Source organism: Salvelinus fontinalis, chromosome 25, assembly GCF_029448725.1.
Source record: "Salvelinus fontinalis isolate EN_2023a chromosome 25, ASM2944872v1, whole genome shotgun sequence".
NCBI lineage: Eukaryota > Metazoa > Chordata > Actinopteri > Salmoniformes > Salmonidae > Salvelinus > Salvelinus fontinalis.
In genome coordinates this window covers 9,969,159-9,984,962 of record NC_074689.1, presented here as the reverse complement: position 1 = coordinate 9,984,962, position 15,804 = coordinate 9,969,159, and the positions used below count along the sequence as shown (strand labels likewise).

General features: G+C 40.0%; 1 protein-coding gene across 1 annotated transcript in view; it reads right to left on the bottom strand.

Moving 5' to 3' along the window:
- Positions 1-15,281, bottom strand: part of LOC129822824 (cadherin-18-like) — a 388,426-nt gene extending 373,145 nt beyond the window's left edge. Inside the window, exon 1 of the mRNA XM_055881258.1 lies at positions 14,829-15,281. The gene's annotated coding sequence lies outside the window, so the exon portion shown is untranslated. The remainder of the gene's footprint in view (positions 1-14,828) is intronic.
- Positions 15,282-15,804: the final 523 nt, after the last annotated feature.

Sequence of the window (15,804 nt, the reverse complement as noted above, 5' to 3'; positions counted from 1 at the left end):
AGAGTCCAGGATGTACAGAGTGGCAGACAGGCTTGTGTTCAAGGCAGGCAGAATGGTCAGGTAGGCGGGTACAAAGTCCAGAAACAGGCATGGGTCATAACCGGGAGGACTAGAATAAGGAGAATGCAAAAAGCAGGAGAACGGGAAACCACTGGCTGACTTGAAAACATACAAGACAAACTGGCACAGAGTGACAGGAAACACAGGGATAAATACACTGGGGCAAACAAGCGACACCTGGAGGGGGTGGAGACAATAACGAAGACAGGTGAAACAGAATTCAGGCGCCAGTTTTTGTCACACCCTGATCAAAGAGTGCCCTGTTATCGTGAAGGAGAATGAGATGGCAAGGGTAAGGAATGTCCAGCGTGTCTGTCCTATCTGGTGGCGGTGGGAAAATTGGAAGGAGCGAGTGGCGGGGAAGAAGCAATGGTAGTAGAGCCACCACGACCAGTGAAGGTTTCTCATCAACCAAGGGATAGTGAAATGATACATGTTAAAAAGATGAACTTTGTATTATTTATTGCAATGGTCATAAACTGTACAGCACAAGCGGAGAAGTCTAAGAAAATTGGAATCATTGTGAATGCCGCTGAACATTTTTGGGCTCTTCATGAATTTACTGCCGAGGCGGTGCAAGAAATCATGTCGGCGAATGTAGCCCCATCACAGGCCCCTGAGTGTAGGGATGTGTTTTGGAGTGGACTGTGATTAAAGAAGTATGATGGTTTAAAAAAGAAATCCAAATTATTTAACGTTTTTTTATTTTGTATGATGTCGTTTTACCCCTTTCCCGGAATGTATTTTTAAAAAATAGTTTATTATTCAATAACAATCTGGTGGCGGTAATGCCCAATTAACATTGGATGCCAACCGCCTTTAATTAAGCGCCATCGAAGCAGAAGAATCCTGTATTTGTAAAAATATACCTTTTGGATGCATCTTTTGCCCATCTCTGGCTAGTGCAAAGTATGTTACTGTAAAATCCACAGTAACTTGTCACCAGCTACCTGCAAGTTACTGTAAAATGCAGAGCAATGACATAGTACAATACTGTAAAATGACCTACAACTGTATACTGTAAGAAAGTAAATGCTACTGTAATCGTTACCTACCATTTTTTTTCAATTAGTTTATTTCTTTGTTACAGATATAAATAATTATAAAGGTTATATCTTGCTGGGTTTCCCTTTACATTAAGTTGCTTGCTCCTGGGTAGGTACATGATAATTACAAGTATATCCTATGTAACTTCATTGTTCTTACATTACACTTGATTAGGTATAGCCTTTGAGCCAGTCATAAGATAGAAATAAACTAATGTAAAATGACAGGTAGTTAATGACAGGGTGTGCCTTGTTACAATTGTTGTCACCCGGTCCTACCCTATTTATCAACCCTGGTATTAGATGTGAATTTGATAGTAGTGGGCACCTTGTATTTACATGTAACAAGGTCAAATTATGGTTAGAGTTATTAACATGGTAATTCACAGGTGATTTCAAATGTGAAATCACAAAACATTGTTACATAGTGGAACATGAAAATGTGTATTAACATCTGTAATTACACATATAGAATAACATTCAGCAACATTCCAATTGTGTAATAACTGCTAGCGCTACACTCTCATTACCATGTAAGTACATAGTAACACCTATGTAACTACTATGTTGCTACTACAGTTATTACTGTGTAGTTACATAGTAAAAGGGACAACTTAATGTAAAGCGTCACCTAATTAGTTCGTCGGTGCATAACAACAATAAATATGCAAACACTGATTGAATATCTCAATTCCAGTTAATTCATGCGTAAATGTGCAATGTGTGATGAGCATTTTAGGAGTCTTACAATACAGACAGCACAATCGTTATTCTCCATTTGGAATGAAGCAGCCAAGCAGATGCCACTCACACATTAACGTTTCTTCAATTAATTTAAAAGTAAACAATCTCTTGGTTCTCCGTTGACACCAGGTTAGATATAGGCCTAAAAACTTGTGAATTTGCCGTCGGTGGGCTTCATTAGCATGCTCTATACGTATCAGTAAGTCACTGAGGATAGTAGGAAATACAACTTTAATGATATTTATACACAGCAGCCCACAATACCCATTATGTGCCCTTTATTTTATTTTATTCCATGGCAACAAGGCGTTTAAGTACAATAACACAGCGATGGATCCTAAGCCTCCACTATTCTATGTGGAGTTTCATTTCGTGAATTAACAAAACTGTGTGCTTAGTAATTAGGAGGCACTAGTGTGTTTGGCCCGAGGGCTGGAGTAAAGAAAGCATTCCCACTGGTGATGTGTTATGCATGGGATTCTCTTATGTACAGTGTAGGTTAGCATGGTGTGTGATGTTGGCTAGCCCCTCCAGAGATGAAAACAAATACTTTGCAAAACCCTCCAGACTCTTAACTATATAGACTTTGTTACATTTCTGAACAAAGCTGAAACATTTAATATATATATATATATATATATATAAACATTTATACAAAGGCAATTAATTAATAATTGTACAAATACTATCAGTTTAGAGGCTTTTCATTGAGATACACTGTGCTTGCAGATGCAGACCAAGGCACACACTAAACTGCTCTATGATTCTATGCACCTGGTTTTGTCTTGGACTTGTCAATCTGCAGTCCAAGAACAGGAGCATGGTATCCCCCCATAAAAATAGTTTTCAAGGAACAGAAAATTATCTTAGAACCATATTTCAACACACATCTCTTTTACGCTTTTGGTAAATGTTGACAAACAGAGGTTGCACTTCTCCCGACAACATGGCATACTGTCATGCATCAATAGCTTGTCTTTTTGTGTAAAAATAGCTGTGTTGAGCTTTTTAGGCACTGTGAACAAGCAGCTACTACGAGCAAACTGCCAGGCACATCCAATATTGTTGTTTATATTTCCTGGATGACACATAGAAAGAAATAGAAAGAAACTTTTATCCAAATACCCTCTCATAAAAAAAACATACATGCACAAACACACCAACACAGCCATGGGATCTCAAATTCCTCACTTCTTTGTCTTATTACTTGTGTAGCTCTAACTGAAGACATTTCAAGTAAACAACTCTGGACAAACAAAATATGGGCTTTTTAAGCAGCTCGAGGAAGTTAAATGTGTTTTTTTTCATAAGCAATTCATCTCAGCTGACGACAGTGAGAGGATGCACCCTCCACCACTACCACCACCCTTACTGTTGACAGGGAGAATAAACATTTGAAACAGTCCCCTAAACGGTTGCTATGTCCTGTTACTGTATAAAGCATGACTAATTCTAAGTGGCAACAACAAGCAAGTCGATGCGGCTCCAAAATAAGTCATCAAGCTGAATGTCAAAGGGAGACGTAACCTTTTAAGAGGGCTAACCTTTAAGGCAAAGTGGCAAGATGGAGAGTAATTTAGTAGTGCAGGGGGCTAGAACTGGATCCTAATAAGTGTTGGTATGTGTGATAGCAATTAACTGTGGGCTAATGATTAGAGTATAATCGAGGAGCTCCCCATTATTACAGACATGCACACACATACACATATAGTATGGGGTCAGACAAATAAACTTTGTCAACCTTGTGCCTTGGTTGATTAATTAAGTGGATTAAGTGGTTAGTGCATGACTGTTATCCATTGGGGAGACACTTGGATGAACCCACACCACTCTGGATTCAGATCATGTGCTGTAATTTGGATGTGTTTGAGATACATAAAATACAGTACTTTAAAGTGCCTAAGATTGGCTATTCAATTGAGATAATTTGGTCTGAGAAAGGATCATTGAATGATAGATACAGGAATGAGGATATATAATAAGAACGGAAAGCAAGTCTCAGTTGTATACCAAATACATTTGAATACCAAAGTGGACTCAGTGAAGTGTTTGTAAAGGTGAGATTTGCAAACTCTCACTCTCGCTCTCACTCTCACACACTCTTTCACTCACACACCTTGCAGACATTTTTATTTATGATTGGAATTTAATTCTCTCCTAACCTTAAAATACCTTAAATATGGGATCGGCAGTAGGTGAAACAGCGCCACTGTCCATCCCACCGCCTTTGTTATTGTTTTTGTTTTTTTACTAAGCGGAGGTGAGGAGCGTCACGCAACTTGGTAAAAAAAATGCGGTACATACTGTATTCTGATTTTCTATCGCGCATGTAATGATGTCCGAGTTAATTGTTTGCAGTAACTTTTTTGTTGTAATATCTCACACGGAAGTGGAAGTGTCACCATTAAGGATTCCAGCTTTAAATAAAATGTGAATCCAACTGAGTCTACAACACATCAGGAACACCTTACCAATATTGAGTTGCACCCCCTTTTAAGTGGTGGACCATTCTTGATACATGCGGGAAACTGTTGAGCGTGAAAAAGCAGCAGCATTGCAGTTCTTGACACAATCAAAATGGTGCGACTGGCACATTAGTGCAAAATTAGTGCACTATAACCCTGGTCAAAATGTGTGCACAATAAAGGGTGCCATTTGGGAGATAGCAATGTCTTTAAGGGCTGCTGTCTGCAGCATTGGGGGCATGATGAAGCATCTTGCCCCGGGTTTAAGTGATAAAAGTGGAAGTGCTGGGCCATAAAACCACTTTTTCTGAGTAGGTAATCATAACCATTAATCATACTGGCACACTTCTCTTTCCCATTGGCCACAAAGAATAGGTCATGGCTAAAGACAGTACCTCAGACATCGGCCATGACTTCTGGTCCCTCCCCCTACTCAAGGCTGCTTTAGATTTTGATCCATAGTAAAGATTCTGTGAAATTACTACCTGAGAACCTGTGCAGCTTGCAGAAAATAAAATGGCTCGTAATGAGAAATCACCACATTTCAAAATGGATGAAAGCAATAAGGCCAATTAGATGCTGTCCTGTTGAACTACAACAGACAACCCAGACAATCCTAGAAAAATATTATATTACCATTAATGAGACAATCCTGACCTCCCAGCTCAGACATGCAAAGCCCAAAATGTTTGAGATGTATCATGCCAATTCAGGCTCTTTAAAGTCATCTTCATTCCTTTGGTTGCCCTCTCAATTTTGGTGTTCACACAAATGTATCTAATCCCTGGCCAGCTTTTTTGGACTGACTCAACGGAGAACTGAATATGACAAAATGAGGTCACACAGATAGCTGCTGCCACTGCTGCTACTGCTGCTGCTGCTTATGCTCAGGGACAGACTGGGACCAGTAATCGGCCTGGGTATTTCTAACACACAGGCTTTTTTTCCCCATTTGCAAAACCCACAATTTCAACAAACCCACTGGGGTAAAGATGGACAAGCCCATCTGGCATTTGCCTGAACTGCCCTATTGCTACTCCATTTCTGCTGCTTTTACTGCTTGGTAAACTGCGCTGTGCTCGTTGTGGGTATCATAATGTTGGTGGCAACTGGCTGCTGCCCTGCATAGTGTCTGATTGTTATCAGGGTGATAGATAGCTGACAAAAGAGAGTGAGATACTGTAAAACTACCACCGGACCTTTGATTGAATGGCTAGATGCTACCAGGGACTTGTGGCATGGTGTTCCTTGGCACTTGTCTCATGATGACAAGTACACTTTGTTTTGTCACAATGTGTCTGACAGTAATATAGAAATATTCTGTTTTATAGATGAAATGTAATGTATCTATATCTGTCATGTGCAAAGTGTTACCAAGGCCTCCTGCTGTGATCAAGGCCCAGTGGAATTAGCATAGATTGAAAATATCACAGGTCTTCTTGATAAAACTAAAACTACCATATAAAATTGAAATCATTGAATGCATCTTTCATGAAGTCGGGAGAAGAAAAGCTTAAAAAGTGATGACATGCCATGCTAGTGATGATACATGTGTCTGTTGACATCATCCCCACACCCCCAGCGGTGCACTGGAACCAAAAATCTACCCTGTTTTACTATATCTGATTAATAATGTTAGTTCATAAGAAAGAGGTCATGTAGCATGGACAAGGGGTAATTAAAAATGATAACCATTGTGGAAGAAAGGAATGTATGTGTGTACCGAAAGTAAGCAAAGAAACTCCTTAAACCTGTTGAGGACAGAGGGCGCTGTTTTCACTTTGGGGGAAAATCGTGCCCAATTTAAACGGCCTCGTACTCAATTCTTGCTCGTACAATATGCATATTATTATTACTATTGGATAGAAAACACTCTCTAGTTTCTAAAACCATTTGCATTATATCTGTGAGTAAAACAGAACTCCTTTTGCAGCAAACTTCCTGACAGGAAGTGGAAAATCTGAAATCGATGCTAGGGGCTGCCTATTAAAGTCCTTGATGTTTATTAGTTTAGATGCACTTCATACGTCTACCACTAGATGTCGACAAGCAGTGAGAGAAGAAATTGATTGTGTAACTTGATCTGGCCTCGAATTATAGCTCTTGGCATGACGTGTCACCAGTTTCCTGTTTTCTGGAGAGCGCGAGCAGGGACCTGGATTTGCCTTCTGATAAGCTGCCGTTATGAACGACTAATATCTCCGGCTTTGATTTTATTTGATACATGTGACAATATCATCGGAAAGTATGTTTTTCAATATAGTTTAATCAGATTATTGAATTTTTTTCGGGAGTTTTGCCGTGTTCCGTTCTCTTCCGTTTGTTGACATGGAGAGATTCGCGCCACTTGGCAAGTGTGCTTGCTAAATCGAGAGGGAAAAAGGCCGTTCTAAATCCAAACAACGATTGTTCCCGACAAAGGACCCCTTGTACAACATTCTGATGAAAAATCATCAAAAGTAGGACCCATTTTATGATGCTATTTCATATATCTGTCGAACATGTGAACTAGTCGTTTGCGCCCAGCTTTTGGGTACTCTCTCGCTATACCTAAGCTGGATGTCGTAATGAAGTTATTTTTAGAATTCTAACACGGCGATTGCATTAAGAACTAGTGTATCAATCATTTCCTATACAACATGTATTTTTTAGTTATGTTTATGAATAGTCATTTGGTCAGAATATGTGTGTCAGAAAAAGTGTCAGAAAAATATCCGGACGTTGTGGGAAAAAGATGCTACGTTAGCACAATGTATAACCACTGATTTCAGCTCTAAATATGCACATTTTCGAACAAAACATAAGTGTATGTATAACCTGATGTTAACCTGATGTTATAGGACTGTCATCTGATGAAGCTTATCAACGTTAGTCAAAAATTATATATCTTTTGCTGGTTTGTTACGATCGCTAACATTTGCTACTGGGGAATGGCTTGTGTTTCTGGCTATTGTGGTAAGCTAATATAAAGCTATATTGTGTTTTCGCTGTAAAACACTTAAGAAATCGGAAATATTGGCTGGAATCACAAGATGCCTGTCTTTCATTTGCTGTACACCATGTATTTTTCAGAAATGGTTTATGATGAGTATTTAGGTATTTGACGTTGGTGTCTGTAATTATTATGGCTGCTTTCGGTGCAATTTCTGATTGTAGCTGCAATGTAAACTATGATTTATACCTGAAATATGCACATTTTTCGAACAAAACATAGATTTATTGAATAACATGTTATAAGACTGTCATCTGATGAAGTTGTTTCTTGGTTAGTTTGGTTGGTTCTTGGTTAGTTAGGTTGGCTTTGTGCATGCTACCTGTGCTGTGAAAAATGTCTGTCCTTTTTTGTATTTGGTGGTGAGCTAACATAAATATACGTGCTGTTTTCGCTGTAAAACATTTAAAAAATCGGACATGTTGGCTGGATTCACAAGATGTGTACCTTTCATTTGCTGTACTGGTATTGTTAATGTGTGAAAGTTAAATATTTCAAAAATATATATTTTGAATTACGCGCTCTGCCTTTTCAGTGGAATGTGGGAGGAGTTCCGCTGGCGGAACGCCAGAGCCAGACAGGTTAACCTATGTTTGAAACGACCCAGCTATAACTCTGTGGAGATAAAATAAGACAGTGAGAGCCCCTCCAAGTTTTTCGTATCTAGGGGGGGACCGGAACTGTCAGCTAAGTGGTAATAAACTGTGGTGAGACTTCAGGAGATAATCCAGATATAGTGTGTAATGTATGTGCGTTTGTGTGTTGGAATGGACTTTTGAAGCAGCTTTGTCCTTGTCGGAGAGGAGGAGGGACATTTAGGATGCTTTGACGCTATGTGTGATATATAAACTAATGTACATGGTATTTTGAGTAGAGCTCTCGAGAATAAACGCTATTGATTAATTTGGTGGCTGGTCTTAATCTATTTTATGCAAATAAGAACCTTACAAATTCTTAGAAACGTACAGAGTGTTTGCTTTTTTATAAATAAATTGGTTAACGAACACATAGGAATATAATTCCTCTAACAGCATCTGACATTTTCCTGAAATGCCATATGGCCAGTCCGCGCCTGCTTACCACCCACCCAACTTCCTCCTTTCATAATTGAGGTAATTGAGGTAGCCTGTGTCATAGAAACATAATCGTTTTCAGTGAATGTACATTACCATTCAATGTTTTGGGGTCACTGAGAATTGTCTTTGTTTTTCATGAAAACATACAAGAAATTAGTTAAAAATGAATAGGAAATATAGAGAAGACGTTGACAAGGTTATAAATAACCATTTTTTTATTCAAATAATAATTGTGTCCTTTAAACTTTGCTTTCGTCAAAGAATCCTCCATTTGCAGCAATTACAGCCTTGCAGACCTTTGGCATTATAGCTGTCAATTTGTTGAGGTAATCTGAAGAGATTTCACCCCATGCTTCCTGAAGCACCTCCATAAATTGGATTGGCTTGATGGGCACTTCTTACGTACCATACGGTCAAGCAGTTCCCACAACAGCTCAATAGGGTTGAGATCTGGTGACTACGCTGGCCGCTCTATTATAGACAGAATACCAGCTGACTGCTTCTTCCCTAAATAGTTCTAGCATAGTTTGGAACTGTGCTTTGGGTCGTTGTCCTTTTGTAGGAGGAAATAGGCTCCAAATAAGTGCTGTCCAGAGGGTATGGCATGGCGTTGCAAAATGGAATGATAGCCTTCCTTCTTCAAGATCCCTTTTACCCTCTACAAATCTCCCACTTTACCACCACCAAAGCACCCCCAGACCATCACATTGCCTCCACCATACTTGACAGATGGCATCAAGCACTTTTCCAGCATCTGTTCATGTTTTCTGCGTATCACGAATGTTCTTCTTTGTGATCCGAACACCTCAAACTTAGATTTGTCTGTCCATAACACTTTTTCCAATCTTCCTCTGTCCAATGTCTGTGTTCGTTTGCCCATCTTAATATTTTATTTGTATTGGCCATTCTGAGATATGGCTTTTTCTTTGCAACGCTGCCTAGAAGGCCAGCATCCCGGAGTCGCCTCTTCACTGTTGACGTTGAGACTATTTTTTTGCGGGTACTATTTAATGAAGCTGCCAGTTGAGGACTTGTGAAGCGTCTGTTTCTCAAACTAGACACTATAATGTATTTGTCCTCTTGCTTAGTTGTGCACCGGGGCCGCCCACTCCTCTTTCTATTCTGGTTAGAGACAGTTTGCGCTGTTCTGTGAAGGGAGTAGTACACAGCGCTGTACGAGATCTTCAGTTTCTTGGCAATTTCTCGCATGGAATAGCCTTCATTTCTCAGAACAAGAATAGACTGATGAGTTTCAGAAGAAAGTTATTTGTTTCTGGCCATTTTAAGCCTGTAATCGAACCCACAAATGCTGATGCTCCAGATACTCAACTAGTCTAAAAAAGGCCTGTTTTATTGCTTCTTTAATCAGACAACAGTTTTCAGCTGTGCTAACATAATTGCAAAAGGGTTTTCTAATCATCAATTAGCCTTTTAAAATTATAAACATGGATTAGCTAACACAACGTGCCTTTGGAACACAGGAGTGATGGTTGCTGATAATGGGCCTCTGTACGCCTATGTAGATATTCCATTTAAAAAAAAACAGCAGTTTACAGCTACAATAGTCATTTACAACATTAACAATGTTGACACTTTCTGATCAATTTGATGTTATTTTAAATGGACAAAAAATGTGCTTTTCTTTGAAAAACATGGACATTTCTAAGTGACCCCAAAGTTTTGAACAGTAGTGTATATGAAGTGTAATTCAGCCTTGCAACTTCTTTACAGAAATTGTGTGAAATCCAAATGGAAATAGAGCTGAAAACCGTTTATGTTACACTGAACAAAAATATCAATGCAACAATCAAAAATGACAAAGATTTTCTTGAGATACAGTTCACATAACGAAATCAATGAATCTGTTGGTCACAGAAATAAAGAAAGTAGGGCCGTGGATCAGAAAATCTGTCAGTATCTAGTCTGACCAGTGCAATACATCTCCTCGGATAGAGTTGATCAGGCTGTTGATTGTGGCCTCTGGAATGTTGTCCCACACGCTGTCGTACACATCGATCCAGACCATCCCAAACATGCTCAATAGGTGACATGTCTGCTGACTATGCAGGCCACGGAAGAACTTGGACATTTTCAGCTTCCAAGATTTGTGTAGACCGTGCATTCAGAAAGTATTCAGACCCCTTCATTTTCCCACATTTTGTTACGTTACAGCCTTATTCTAAAATGGATTCATGAACATTTTTTTTTCTTCATAAGTCAACACACAATACCCCATAATGACGAAGTGAAAACAGGTTTTTAGACATTTTTGTATTCAGTATTCAGACCCTCTGCTATGAGACTCAAAATTGAGCTCAGGTGCACGTTTGGAACCACCAAGACTCTTCCTAGAGTTGGCCGCCCGGCCAAACTGAGCAATCGGGGGAGAAGGGCCTTGGTCAGAGAGGTGACCAAGAACCCGATGGTCACTCTGACAAAGCTCCAGAGTTCCTCTGTGGAGATAGGAGAAGGACAACCATCTCTGCAGCACTCCACCAATCAGACCTTTATGGTAGAGTGGCCAGACGGAAGCCAGTCCTCAGTAAATGGCGCATGACAGCCCCTTTGGAGTTTGCCAAAAGGCACTTAAAGACTCTCAGACCATGAGAAACAAGATTATCTGGTCTGATGAAACCAAGATTGAACTCTTTGGCCTGAATTCCTGAATTCCAAACGTCACTTCTGGAGGAATCCTAGCACAATCCCTACGATGAAGCATGGTGGTGGCAGCATCATGCTGTGGGGATGTTTTTCAACGGCAGGGAGACTCGTCAAGTTTGAGGGAAAGATGAACAGAGAAATGTACAGAGAGACCCTTAATGAAAACCTGCTCCAGAGTGCTCAGGACTTCAGACTGGGGTGAACGTTCACCGTCCAACAGGACAACAACCCTAAGCACACAGCCAAGTCAAATCAAGAGTGGCTTCGGGACAAGTCTCTGAATGTCCTTGAGGCGCCCCACCTAGAGCCCGGACTTGAAACCAATCGAAGATCTCTGGAGAGACCTGAAAATAGCTGTGCAGCGATGCTCCCAATCCAACCTGACAGAGCTTGAGAGGATCTGCAGAAAAGAATGGGAGAAACTCTCTAAATACAGGTGTGCCAAGGAGACTCAAAGATGTAATCGCTGTCAAAGGTGCTTCAAAAAAGTACTGAGTAAAGTGTCTGAATGCTTATGTAAATGTGATATTTAAATTTGAAATGATTTATACATTTGCAAAAATTCTAAAAACCTGATTTTGCTTTGTCATTATAGGGTACTGTGTGTAGATTGATGAGGGGAAAAAACTATTTAATACATTTTAGATTAAGGCTGTAACCTAACAAAATGTGGAAAAATTCAAGGGGTCTGAATACTTTCCGAATGCACTGTAGATCCTTGTGACATGGGGCCTTGCAAAACTACCATGCTGAAACATGAGATTATGGTGGCGGATGAATGGCACGACAATGGATCGTGGATCTCGTCACGGTATCTCTGTGCATTCAAATTGTCATCAATAAATTGCAATTGTGTTCAATTTTCTGTAGCTTATGCCTGCCTACACCATAAATCAAATTGTCATCAATAAAATGCAATTGTGTTCAATTTTCTGTAGCTTATGCCTGCCTACACCATAAACCAACAGCCAACATGGGGCTCTCTGTTCACAATGTTGACATCGGCAAACTGTTCTGCCCGGTACAGTTGAAACCGAGATTCATCCCTGAAGAGCTCACTTCTCCAGTGTTGAGGATGATGGGCACACAGATGAGCTTCCCTGAGACGGTTTCGGAAAGTTTGAGCAGAAATTCTTCGGTTGTGTAAACCCAGAGATCATCAGCTGTCTTGTGTGGGAAAACTGCACATTTTAGAGTGGCCTTTTATTTCCACCAGCACAATTTGCACCTGTGTAATGATCATGTTGTTTATTCAGCTTCTTGATATGGCACACCTGTCAGGTGACTGGATTATCTTGGCAAACAAGAAATACTCACTCACAAGGTGGTAAACAAATTTGTGAACAACATTTTAGAGAAATACGCTTTTTGAGTATATGGAACATTTCTGGGATATTGTATTTAAACTAAAAAAACATGGGACCAACAATTTACATGTTGTGTTTATATTTGTGTTCGGTGTACTTACGAGTGTTAGAAGCGTTTTGAATTTTACCAGCACCTCAAAAGACCGATGGAAGTCTGGGAACAGTGCTTTTAGTCAGTCAGAAATCCCTCCACTGGTGGAAATACAGTGCCACCTTAGGATGCGTTTTAAATTACACCCTAAAATCCATTTAAAAACCTTCATAACAGCTCTGCAGCCAGCTGGTGCCAAAATGTCACCCCCCCCCCCCCAAAGAGATCGCTCATGCGGAACATCCCTGTGCTAGAACGTCGCTGAGTCCATGGCGTACCTTCCTGTAAAATCTGTATGAGAATCATCGCACTAATGGTTTACAGTGACAATACCAAGTATTAACTGTGAAGAAGAGAGAGAGAGAGAGAGAGAGAGAGAGATACTCCTTAATATCACACAGAGGGTAAATTCCTTTCTAAATAAGTTATTTTGCTATTAGTAATTGGTAATATCGTGACACCATTAGGTTCTAATCATAGATTAGTATGGGCTGATTTAAAGGAAAGAAGGTATGGTGGTAGGCATTTGGATTTGTCCCCTGGGCCTGGTGATCAAGGTTAACACACCCCAAGCATTGAATCTGTGAAGATCAATAAAGGCCAAAGCTAGCCAATATACCAGCATTGTCATTCACACACATCTTGAAAGGAAATATTTGAACAATAAGCTGGTGAAGACCTCCACAAAAAAAATGACACATTGATACCTCGCATATAAAAATGGACAGCTTAGAATATCCTTTTGAACATGTACTCTGACATTTACGAACATCCAAGTAAAACATCCCACTGTAATTGGAATGTAGAGCGTTCACACAATGTCTCCTTATTGCCTTCCAATAGCAAGTAGCAGCTGTGTAATCTAACACGCCTGCTTGGGGCATTTTAATCAACAGTTGTGATTCATAATGCTGCTTGTACCATACTGGTTAAAACCCTGTATCAGTGATGCTGTTTTCAAAAGAAACACAATACCTTGCTCTTGTTAAAGCTTTTAGAATTAGTTTGCCCCTTCTTTCCATCAGTACAATACAAATGATAATGGTCAATATGACAGCAATGTTTGACATCATGTGTTACTTATGACATTCCAAATACTTTTACTCAATTATTCCAATATGCCAAATATTTCCATTAGACATATATTTGGATATGACTCTGGACAGTGATTTTATTTTGACATCCTTGTATCTTTTACCTATTTAATAAATAATTATTCCAGTGAGACAATTTTTTTTTAAAGAATTGTAACATCTAAACAATATCAGTGAGAACCTAGTCTTTGAAATCCAGCTTTGTTGACAATGCTGTCTCAGACTTTGGCTTCAATGCACCTAGCACTTCATTGGGTAACACATCAGGGGACTGTCTAGCTGACATATCACAGCTCTGTTTCTAGAAAAATAGTATACAGTATACAGGCACACACACAAATACACACTCGAGAACACACCGTTTCTAGAAAAAAAGTATCCCTCTCTCTTCCGCATATTAAGTCTGCTACCATCCGAAAAAAGGCATTCCCAGGGTCACTGACACTCATAACAGTGAGTGAACAACAAAATAGCAGAATACATTTACTCAATTAGCCTCCGCATAATCAGTCAGGTATGAGTGTGTACCCAGTGTTGAGAGTGTAGCCTATAATAAAATAATATCTGGTGATTTGTCAACTAAATCTCCAACATACAGTATACATGGACAAACACTAAGTACACAGCAAAATACACACTCAAAAACATACAGTATAAATGTTTACAGTATGTGGGCCCAGTTCTGCCTATTCACAGAGCTATGATATAGGGGTTATTCGCAGAGGAGGTAAAGGCTATATCTCTAACTAGCAGAAGTGGCACTGTCCTGTTTCCTTTGAGCACCACCAAGAAACAAGAGAGGGAATACACGCTATGTTAGGTTTGTCTTCTCCCTCTGCGAGTAGATGAAGCCTCACAATAGTCAGGGAGGGGAAAGGGGGGTGGGGAGTGTGTGTGTGTGTGTGGGGGGGGGGGGTTATGACTTTAAAGCAGACTAGGCATAGCAGCACAGTATCTAATCTTACACAATGCTTCAGGGTGGCGACCAAGCACATACAACAAAAGTCATTTTTCCCACAAAAAAATACTTTAATTACAACTCGCAAATTGCGATCACCTTTTTTCTTTCCGTTTCTTTTCCAGCACACATTCTCTCTTTTCTCAACTGGCTCGAGAATACACACACTGTACATACAAGATCAAACCAGCCAGACTTTTACGTGATTCAAACAGTAAAATAATGATTACATTTCCAACACAATCCAAAGCTCATTAAGCACATTTACTCTTACCGTTGTACTTTAAGCTGAGACTCCGGAGCTCTGGCTTGATGAATTATTACCTCAGGAAGGCTGTGCTGGAACTGGAGTGTAACCTACAACAGCATCAGTAGCTGCAGCGTACAGCATCAGCAGTAAGAATAAGAAGAAGGCAAAGAGGATAACAGGAGTAGGAGGAAGGCGTGAACACTGAATTATGGATGTAGAGAGAGGGAATCCTGTCCTGTCCACTCTCACTCCCCAGATCGCATGGCGTGAATCAGCTCTTGCATGAATCAAACGGCTCAGTCAACTCAGGTCCTTGCACTGAGAGATGAGAGGAACAGAGGGAGCTCAGCCAGCAGCTGGATGGGGAAGGAGGAGGGAGGGAGGTTAAGGAAGAACAGATCAGTAGAGAAGAAGAGAGGAGCAGTGGAGAGTACGTGGACAAATTCCTGCTCAGCCAAACACTCATCTCCTTGCATCACACTCCTCCGCTGCTTGCTGCCTTTCTCTATCACTTGCTCTCTCTTTCTCTCTATCATTCTCTCTTTGTCAATCTGTGTTTTTTCTCCTGATGCCTTGCTTACTCACTTCCAGTTCAGAGTACACATACTCATTCCTCGTTTGTATAATCAATCTAGACTGACGGGAGATAATAATCCTCTTTTTTTTAACCAGACAATCATTAGCAAGAATGCGGTACTGTAGCCTGTATCCCGGGGAACGCTTCACTAGTAATGCAAACAACAGTGGTTTTACCTGCTGTATGATTTAGAATTTAGGCAAATGAAGAAGAACAAATTGCAGAAGAATGATTACTCACTTGCACATTAATTCTGGAGGTGAAAGTGGCAAAAATCACACAGATCGACAGATGCTAAAAGGTATGTTAACAGTTTGTCACAAAAGATTACCCTCAGTGCAGACAAACGAAATTGTCTCTAAATTGCGGTATAATTAAAGGATCTCTTTTGTCATGATTAAATCAAATCCCCTCACAGCAAAA